At 49.9% G+C, this 10,756-nt stretch overlaps 1 pseudogene; it reads right to left on the bottom strand.

Moving 5' to 3' along the window:
* Nucleotides 1-10,756, bottom strand: part of LOC150012501 (sodium- and chloride-dependent GABA transporter 2-like) — a 43,188-nt pseudogene continuing 32,432 nt past the window's right edge.

Genomic DNA, 10,756 nt, shown 5'->3' with positions numbered 1-10,756 from the left:
ACTGGCATTTCATACTGCTCAGCCACCCCTGGGGCAGGGAAGGTGGAGTGGGAGGAACCCAGTGGAGAAGGGGGATTCCAGAATATCCCCCTTGTCTAATCTACCCCATGTGGGAGACAGAGAAGCACAGAGGGGCTGCTTCTGCCCTCCCCCTGCGCAGCCGTCCCCACCACCAGGCCCACAGGCATGTCCCAGGGCCTCCTAGCAGCGAGCCTCCAGGTCTGCAAGTCTGAGAAGTGAGGTCCTGGGTGTGGCAGAGGCAGAGGGTCCCGCTTGGCTCCTCTGGGCCAGTTCCCCAGCTGGGCACACCAGCTGGTGAATTCTTTGGAAGGAGAGTCGATGGTGGGGCAAGGTCGGCCAGCTGCCTTCACCACCAGCACCCACCTGTCTCCCCATACACCATCACACCCTCCAGGGGCAGTCCTCCAATCACAGCCTCTGTCTTGGAGGCAACCAGTCTCCTTCTGGGACCTCAATCACTCACTCTGTCCCTCCCTGACCCCCACACCAGGCTCACTGCCCCCTGTGCATCAGCTTCTACCCTGGCAGGCAGTCGTCACCATCAGCTGCTGGGGTCCCTCCCCACTTACTCCTTACCTCTCTGAAGGAGCCATTGAGGGTGCTGAGTTTGTAGAAGCCCCAGGAGGGAATACAGACCATGGAGGGCAGAGCCAGGAGCCAGCCCAGGGCATCCCACATCAAGGGTACGTGTACTTCCTGTTGTAGGTCAGCAGGGTGTACTTGCTCAGGGAGAAGAGGAAGGTGGCCTGAGGGTAAGAGCAGAAGAGAAAGGGGCTGGGAAGCAGGGGCCCTGGGCCCTCAGCGCTCCCTGGAGGAGCTTGCAGAGATCACACTCCAAGCCTAGAGTTTTTTCAGGCTCATCTGGGCCAATGAGCCTCCAATCTCCATCCATATTCTGCTCAAAATCCACACACACCCAACAGGTGTTTCCAGGGCACCTACCCTTTCCCTCCCAGGCCCCCGGAGTCCACAGGCACCTCTACACGTGGTTGGCTCCCAGTTAAGACACGACAGGGTGCCTGCTGGTGCTTTTGGTTGTTTGTCTCCTGCACCATCAGGTGAGGCTGCAAATACCTCAACAGCAGGTTAGGCCTCATTTAGGTCCTGCACATTGTGGGTGCTCAGGGGAACTGATGACTCAAACGGAAAAGCCAGAGGAAGCAGCACAAAGTGGTTCAAGGCTCAGGCTCTGCAGCCAAGTCGCCTGGGTTTGAATCTGAGCCCTGTGCCACTTTCTAGCTTTGGGGTAAATTGCTAAGCACCTTTGGCTTCAGTTTCATCTGTAAAATAAATATAATAGTACATTTTACTTCATAAGGCCCTTGTGAGGATTAAATGGGTTAAAATGTATAAAACACTTGGTAAAACGGTTGCTATTATTATCACTGTGGTTATCAGTGTTGTTATGAGCAGCCCAATGCAGTTGTTTTTCAGTCCTGCCTGTGGCATTAAACTCACATTGTGGTGTTGGTCACCCAGTCTGACAGCTCTGGACCTCAGTTTAACCTTCTGTGAAATGGAAAGGAAGAATCTACATTGCTGTCATTTTCTAGAATCCAGCAAGAAGATGAATGAAAATCTAAATGACTTTCAATCCCCACAGAGAAGTCTCTTCTTGGGCAAACAGCCTACCTAGCCTCCTGCCACCACGATCTCTCTATCCCTTCATCTGGTGTCCCTCCCTGAGGTTATCTTACTGTGCACACAGCGGGTGTGAAGAAGAGCCAACAATATTTGATAAGAGGCCAAGGCCTGTACCCGATCATGTCTTCAGTGTTGTCATAGAAGTGCTTGGCTCCTACCATGAAGAGAAGGAAGGAAGGGAGAGAAAAGACATCCCTGAGCATCCGGCGCATCCCGATGGGGCCCACACTGACCAGGGTGGGCAAACACAATAAACAGAAGATATCAGGGTTCTCTTTACAGATCCCTGCTGGAAGAAAACTTCCCTGCAATTCAGGGGCATAAATGGCAATGGGCAGCAGAGGCACTGACTTTCTGATTATTAAGGCTGTTATAGGCTGAAAAGGTTTGGATAGGACAGGATATGGGACCACCTGGGGTGACCCAGGAGGGCTAGGTAGGGCAAGGCAAACTCCAGAGGGCTCTTCCAATGGTAGCAATTTCAAAGTCTTGAGATTTTTGAGGTTGGGTAGGGGAGAAGTCCCAAGGAAAAGGTGGGTGTGAGCAGTGGACGTCTGTCTTTTGTCTGAGGGCCCTGGAATAGAGGTGAGTATTGGGGTTAGGGAGAGCCACTCACCGTAGACCCAAGCCACACAGAGGGACTCAAAGATGGCCACAAACAGGAGGCACATGCCGCTGGCTGCATAGTGGTCAAAGAGCTGAAACACATACATACTGCCCTGCCGGGGAGAAAATAAAAAACAGAACTCTACCCAGAGGAAACAGACATTCACCTCCTTGCTGGCCAGCTTCACACCATCAAGGGCATAGCACAGAGTTGGTGGGGATCACAGAAGACAAATATTAAAAGAGAATGTAGTTTGTAAGCTGTAAGGCACTAGGCGGATATGAGGCAACAATTATTTTTTATTTTTTCTGGATGGATGGTAGATGAAATAGACAGCTCTTATTAGATTGTCCCTGACAACATTTAGCGATTGACCCAGAAGTCCAAGACATAATATGCACTTTTTCTGGCCAATATCAGGACAGGACTGTCATTGGTATTGTATTACCAAAATGACAAGCTCCCTCTCCTTTCTTGCCCTCTGAGGCATCACATGGAATATTACCCACCCCCAGGGCTCGTTCTCCCTTTGAAGTTTATCCCTGGAACTCAGTGTAGCTGCCTGGGAAATTATGAGATCTTGCTGGGGAGGCAGTTTTTCCTAATCTGAGACCATCATTTCCATACCTCTTAGATTAACATGGAGCCAAATTACCCCTCACCCATCCCCAGAAGTAGGTGGTCAATGCCCAAAGGCCAGAGGAGGGACTTGCCTACTTTGTGCTTCCTGTGGTTGGGAACGGAGAGTCACAATGCCATGAAACCGCAGCAGCCTGCTCCATGTGACAAGTAGCAGCTGTCCACCTTTGCCTGCCTCCTCACCCACCTGCAAGCCTCTCAGGTCCTCACCTCTGTGACCACGACCAGCTCAACAAGGAAGGAGATGACAGACACTCCAAGGATGAGGACTTCCCTCCAGTTCTTCTTGTGGAACACGCAGTGGTACATGTCCACCAGCACCATCACCAGGCTTTCTTATGCACACAAACTGAATGAGAGGGAAAAGAATTGGAGGGAAAGAGAGTTCCCAGAGTAAGCACCATCAGCTAGCTTTGGCTTGTTGCTCCTGGGCTCAGCCCTGTCAGGCTCCGTGTCTCAAGTCCTCAGAGCTGTCCTTGCATGGTCTGGTCTGGACCCCTCTTCAGAGCACCTCTTGGTTCCTGGAAGGACATCCACATCTGACATTCACCATGTTCCCAACTGTCTTAAGGTCCATCAGGGCATCAAGCTTAACCTCACTCCTGCTGCTCCCTCTCCCCTAGCTCACACACACCCTCTCATCTCTCAGCCTCTGAGTGGCCACCTCTTGATACCTGGCTATCCAATCCCAGGAGGATGATATGAAGAAGAAACAGCAGGCCCAGAAAGTCAAGAAGGTCAGCATCACCACAGCCCGGAGGTAGACAATGAAAGCCAAGCCAGGGCCTGCAGCAGAGAACAGAGGAACACAACCCAGTGCCTGGCCTGGCTTCAGGCCATGTGAGGCCCAGCGTGGTGCCATGGAGTAACTGGAGGCAGAGAAATTCTACCCCAAAGTTACTATCACCACCACCATCCTCACCCAGAAGAAGCCACCAAACCTCTACCTGATCCCAAATTTCCAAGACACTACCCATAGTTTTCTCATTGGCAGGAACAGAACCTAGAGGCTGTGTGTATAAAGGGCTTTGGAACACAGCAAGGGGTACATCACCCACATTTCTGTAAGTTATACCCCAAATCCTCCAGTTTCACTCTCCACATCTATTGCCCCAAACCAGAGGTTTCAAACTTCAAAAGAACCCCGGGACTTTTGTGTACTTCTGTGACTCTGATCCAGGATAAAACAAGGGAGGGGTTATCATGCTCCTCTGTCAACTAAGGCAATTGCAGTGTGGTTTCAATAGAGATGAGTCCAAAGAAAATACTAGCAAGACTAGACTGTGCCTGGGGCCACCAGCTGGACACCTCTGCCCTGGGGCCTTTTCTGTCACCAGTGGACTGGCATTCATTTCAGAATACCACTGATACACACTCTCTCAAATCAATTAATGATCCTCTCATCTGGCTTACAACAGCAGGAATAGATTCACACGCCAGCACCTGGATTCATCCATAGGAAGCTATGGATGAAAAAAAAGGTGTGACCCTGTGACATTTAATAGTCCTTTACCTCTTGAAACCACACTCCCCACATTGGTGAGGTGAGGTTGATACTAGTACCTGCCTCACAGTTTCCTGTCGCGTGGTACAGGCAGAATGCTTTGCACAGTATCTGGCATATAGTAAGTGCTTAATATAAGTGAAATAGTATCACTTTTAATGAGTCAGTGATGCTAGTTGCCCAGTGCTTGGCACTGTGTAAACAGGGTTGTGCTTATGAATGCTAGGATAAAACACTGTCTTGCTACAGAGTACAAGTGGATGGTCTATAAGAAGAGGAGAAAAGCAAGAGAAACATTTACAGCTTACCTAGATAGGGAACCAGCCCCCAATTTTATTTAAAGGAAGCAACAAAAAGATTGCATGGTAGAAAGGCATTCACTTAAAAAAGGAGGAAACTCTATGAGCCAATATAAACTTATTTATCTCTAAGATACATATTAAAGTGAACAAAATGCCCTGACTAGTGTGGGTCAGTAGGTTGTATGTCATCCTGCAAACTAAAAGTTTGCTGGTTCAATTCCCTGTCAGGGCACATGCTTGGGTTGCAGGCCAGGTCCCCAGCTGAGAGCATGAGAGAAGCAACTCATCTATGTTTTGCTCCCACATTGATCTTTCTCTCCCTTTCTCCCTCCCTTCCTCTCTCCCTAAAAATAAATAAATAAAGCCTTTAAAAAAATAAAGTGAACAAAACAAGTCAAGGTGCAGAACAGTGTTATAGTATGCTATCAATTGGTTTCTAAAAAGGGGGTAAGAAATAGAAAAATGTACCTAGGTATGAATGAGTGGATATGTATATATGGGTGTGTGTGTTTTTTTCTCATATGTGTCTAAACTATTTCTGGAGGAATAAACATGAACCTGATAACATCGGTGGTCTAAGAACATTGGAGTGGGAAGAAAAGTGTTCGCTAAATACATACTCACCCTTTGAAGCCGGAATTACTGTTTTCAAGTCCTCCCCCAGGACTTCCTGGGAGGCAGCCACTGAAAGGTGACTCACCCACAGTGAAGGTGACAGTAGAAGGGCCCCTGGAAGCCAGTTGGCGAAGGTTCAAAGCCCACAGAACCCACAGCCTCCCCAATGCTCACCTGACTCAACCACCTTGGAGACGGGCACCCGCTGCTCTTGGGACACAAAGCCCAGGATGGAGAAGAAGGCAAACCTGGCCATGAAGCTGGTTCCACGGTTGAGGAAGCAGAGGGCCATGCAGTCCCTGCTGTTGAGGTGGGGAGGCGGAGACAGGCTGGTCAGAAAGGGTTGTATGTCTCAGGCCTGCAGCCGGAGGCCACGGCCGCCCCAGGCAAGCCTGCCCCTCACAGCAGACAGGTCAGAGGGGGCTGCCTGGCAGAGTTAAGATGAGCATTCAGGGATGGTCCTGCTCCCCCTGCTTCACTAGCTCAGGCTCAAAATAAATCCAGGTCGTCCTAAAAGAATGAGGCCCTGAAGAGGTGAAATATTCATCTGAAAATTACAAACTGCCACACAGCCTCCCTTCCCTGCCATATTGCCACCACACCTTTGGACACCAATACTCTGACACAGGTCGGCGTGGCATGCTATGGGAGGATGTAGGCCTGGATAATCCCAAGCAACCAATAATTCTTAGTTACCTAAATTTGATTCCAAAAGGCATGATATGATATGTTGGTCTAATATTAAAATTGGCTTAAATTCTCTAATCTGAACCAGGTAGGCCAAGGGAACCATGGGGAGGGGTCACCAGCTGGGGGAGGGGCAAAGGAAAGTGGGTAAGGAGTCCCTGTTTGCTGGGGCAAACGTACAAAGCAGGTCAGACTGAGGCCCCCATGAATGACATGGCTACTCACGTGCCAGGCTTGCTGACACTCCTGAGCCTGCGTACCTCTACATTAGCCAGGGCCCACGCTGGGCCCCTGCTCTGCCTTCCCGGCCAACTATTTGCCTGTGCTGCAGTGGGCCCCTTTCAGCAACTGGTAGCCCTGGAGCATTGGAAAGTGGGGTGAAAGGTGGGGCGGGTGTACCTGACCCAGCATGGCTGGAAGGACAGCAGGGAGGGGTGGGTCTATGCCCCCCCCACCCCCCAGTCACCTGTAGCAGTTGCTGTGGAACTTGTTATACCTGCCCAGGGCTGTCAGGCACCCGACACAGATGGCGAAGGAGAAGAAGATCTGGGTGCCCCTGTCCATCCACACCTACACAGGGAAAGGCAAGAGAGTTGCACCCCAGAAGCCGGGGCACCTGGGTTCCTTGGAAGCACACAGGCCCACTGCTGAGCCAGGCTCCAGCTCAGGACGGCAAGAACTCTGGCCTCGGCCTGTGCACGTCCCCCCTCAACCCTGCATCCCAATGGACTCTACTTCCTGGGCCCCTGCATGGGGTTTCTCAAGCACTGCCAGGATGGCACAGGTTTCAGGCATACGGAGAAGAAGACTAAAGCGCCCATGGTGGAGGAGGGTGCAGGGTGCTCTAGGACTAAGCAAGGCTTGCCTCCATGTTATCATGGAAACAAAGCCCTCTCCTTTCTCCTGCCCTAGGCTCTCCTGGTGGTGTGAGCTGTTTGGAAGAAATCCAGAGACAGGATGTCTAGGGTTATGGTCCTTATCAGTGCTCTCATGGCACACAGCTTTGCCCCTCATGTCTCCAAACCCTCTGTCTGAAAAACAGGAAGACTAGTCCCCCGCTCACAAAAAATTGAGAGGATGAGCAGAAATGGATCAGGAAAGAGCTTTGTACTCCTTGCAGGGGAAGAGCTCTTTAGATAAACATAGATTATGGTTGTTACTGTTATTATCTCAGCTGCCGACCCAGGCTGTGCCTGTTATGATTTAGGTTTAACAGCTAGAATAACATCCCAAAGAAAAGGACAAACAGGACTAGGCAACCCTGCAGACTGGAAGGAAGTGGGGTCCTGGGGCTACAGACCCTCCCCGGGCGCTTCTTGCTTTCAGACGTTGTGAGCTCTACGAGGGAGCACCGAGATCTGGATGCAGACATCGATGGCAGTTGCCCCAACATTTCTGTGCTCCCTACTTTTTGTCTATCACCTGGCTCTGGCCCAGTAGCCCCCACACAGGTACCCATTTTCCTTTCACTAATATCAGGCTCCCAATGTCCCTCCCCACCCCACCGCCAAACCAAAGCCTCAGCTTTGTTCAGTCCAGAGCTCCTAAGCTCCTTACCTGCCTCTCCCTGCCTGCCTAACCATGGCTGCCACCCTCAGCCTCACCTGCTGTCTCCCATCACACTCACCCCCACAAAGTGCCACCTTACTCAGCACTATAGCGGATCCCAGGGACTGCCCGCAAGCTGACCGCATCAGAATCTCATTTATTCCTCTACCAGCATGCCCAGTTGAGACACTGAATCTCTAGGGCTGAAGGAGAACCCAGAAACCTGGATCATGTTCAGAGCTCCCTGGGTGATCCTACTGAACAGTCAGGTGTGACCATCACTGCCCGACAGCCCCCGCGAACTGACGTGAGAGACCCACCTGGGACACTCACTCCTCTTGCTATATGTCCACTTCTGCAGGATGGGAAAGGATCAGGGAAAGGTGGGGGAAAAACAGAGAATGCCTCTAGCCTCCTGTCGCTTCTGCTCACTGTGACTATCATGCCCAAGGAATTCTGTGACGTGGAAGCTGCCACCAAGGAAAAGGGCTCCGGGGAAGATCCAGAAGGGACCAGCCAGTAGGCAATAGTGCACAGGGTAGAAACACCTGGGGACTTTCTTAAACCTGAGGGAAATTATAATAGGAATGGGGAAGGGTTGTCAGGATTTATTTCGGAAGGAAAGAAGGATAGGGTGGGAATGAAAAGAAAGAACCTGCAGGTGAGAATGGGGGTGTCTAAAAAACTCAGTGTGATGCCATAAAAGTTTGAGGAGATGTCTTAAATCATTTTTTGTTCTATAACTTCACCCCAAATACTGTAAGGATGGTCATCTCAGGAAAACTCACTGATTTCTGGTCTGAAGGTCACTCTGTTCTGTTTCCTTCCTGCTCACTCAGTGGGTTACAAGCAATTCTGAATTTGCACAGCACAGATTTGTTCCAGGGTCAGAGATGTAGGTCTGGGAGCAACGCCATCTACCTGGGGGCTCACTTCGTCATGAGATCAGGTGATCTTTCCCAAGCCTAGGATGTTTGCTCTGTGCACCTGTCAGCACACAGGGTGCAGCGGGACCCACACACCCACATGCTACCAGGGAAACGGTCGAGTGCCCACATGCTGGCAGGTGGCACAAATCTCGTGATTATAGTTTTATAAACTTGGGCTTGGGAAGAACAATTGTGATTTGGCAGTTTGCCTCACCCTGAGGGGGATAGACTTAGTCCGAGGTGGGAGGAGAGGTGAATGAGAACAGAGAAAAATGCAGCAGGGGGGCTGAGAGTTCAGAGTGCAAGGGTCAGATATGATGCCTCTGATTGAAGCCCCCTCACTGGGAGCTTGGCCAGGCCCAGCTCTGCACAGCTGTTGCCTGACAAGCCTGCTGAGATGGGGGAAGGAATGGGGTCAGAAGAAGGGCTGGAGGAAGCAGCAAAGCAAGCTGTCCTGTTCCCGCCACAGGAGACCGACTCCCTGCCCATGCCAGGAGCCCTGGTTTCTGGAACAAAGCTCCAGCATGTCTTTGGCTGGGGCAGAAGACTAACCAAGAACAAAACAAGTGTGAAAACACTTGGTGGAGTGTGGGCAAAAATGAATTATCTGGGGGCACAAAGCTCTAGAAGGTCCAGGAAAGATGTTTTCAACTTTGAGCCCAACCCCAAAGATTGTTACATTTACTATTTTTAGGAAGGCAATAGTATATAATGGAAAAAGCCTGGGCTTTGGAGACAAAATGTTTTGGGTTCAATTACTAACTCTATTAATTACTAGCTGTATGATCTTAGGCAAGTCACTTAATCTCTCTGAACCTTACTTTTCTCATCAGAAAAATTGGTATAATAATATATAAAATAATGTATGTAAAATGTCTAACATAAATAAATATTAGTTTCTTATCCTACCTTCTAGAATAATAAAAAAAAACAACCTTTAAAACTCTCAAATAATTCATATTCTTTGGAAAATGTATATCATGGTGATTCTAGACAACAGACTCCAAAAGAATACCTGGGATGAAACCCAAGCTCCCTTACATGCTGGTTTTGTGGTTTGGGGCAAATTTCTTCAGTTGTCTCAGCTTTAGTTTCTTCATCTGTAAAACGAGGCTAACCCCTAACGCCCAGAGTTAGTGGGAGGATTACGCTGTGTCAGCACTGAGTAGAGTGCCTGGCAAATGATAAGAACATGACCAATGTGTCCGCTATTGCTACTGTGTGTTGCTGGGTTATTTAAAAAAGCAACCCACCTTTCAGTGATGATGACATCCCATAGATTTCAATGTACAATAGCAAAAAAGAAAGACTCATTCTAATCAATGGTGTTAACGTCCTCCTTAATAAATCCATCAGAATAGCTTAGCATAGAGATTTAAAAGGTTCAACAAAGGCTCTGTGGACACCCTACCCCCCAGCCCCTGCCCTTACCAATCTACCAAAGCACAGCAGGACAGACAGAAGGAAAGACATAAGTGCTCGAACAAAGCACACACAGCACCAGGAGAGTCCTGAGTCTCCAGTGGCCATTTCCCGGGGGAAAGAGACCAGCCGTGGGGAACACCAGCACAGGCAGCAAGCCACCTGGCACACAGAGAGCCTGGCAGAAGCAGAGGAAACCAGATAACCCAGTGTTGTCTCTGCCAGGCTCCCCACTGCCACACTGAGTGCTTGCCAGAGAGATGTCTTTGGTCTTTGTGTTGGCTAGCAGGAATTTGGCACCTTTCTTAAGTGCCAGGCAAAGGCCAGTTGGAATTATTACACCTCCTGGGGAGTGCCAGCTACATCAATTAGTGCTCTGGCCTGGGCATCCCACCCGGCAGGGGTTGCTCTGCTCACAGACAACAAAGGTCTCACTTCAGCATGGGATCAGGACCAGGCAGCTAATAAGGCAGGCAGTTCAAAAGCTCAGGAAAAGCCTGGCTCTTGAAACATTGTCCTCCCCATGGCCTCAGAGAACTTGGAAGACTACTCTCTGCACACAGCCTATAGCTGGCTGGGGTTGGAAGGATGGTATCATGGAGAGCAGATTTAAAAGAGGTCTTCAGCCCTGGCTGGTGTTGCTTAGTGGCTTGAGTGCTGACCTAAGAACCAAAGGGTCGCAGGTTTGATTCCCAGTCACGGCACATTCCTGCGCTGCAGGCCAGCGTCCCATTTGGGGGTGTGCAAGAGGCAATCACACATTGATGTTTCTCTCCCTCTCTTTCTCCCTCCCTTCCCCACTCTGTATAAATAAACAAATAAAATCTCAAATAAAATA

The sequence above is a fragment of the Furipterus horrens genome, unplaced genomic scaffold (assembly GCF_987537825.1).
Source record: "Furipterus horrens unplaced genomic scaffold, mFurHor1.1.pri manual_scaffold_4, whole genome shotgun sequence".
Lineage (NCBI taxonomy): Eukaryota > Metazoa > Chordata > Mammalia > Chiroptera > Furipteridae > Furipterus > Furipterus horrens.
This window is presented reverse-complemented; position numbering and strand designations above follow the sequence as displayed.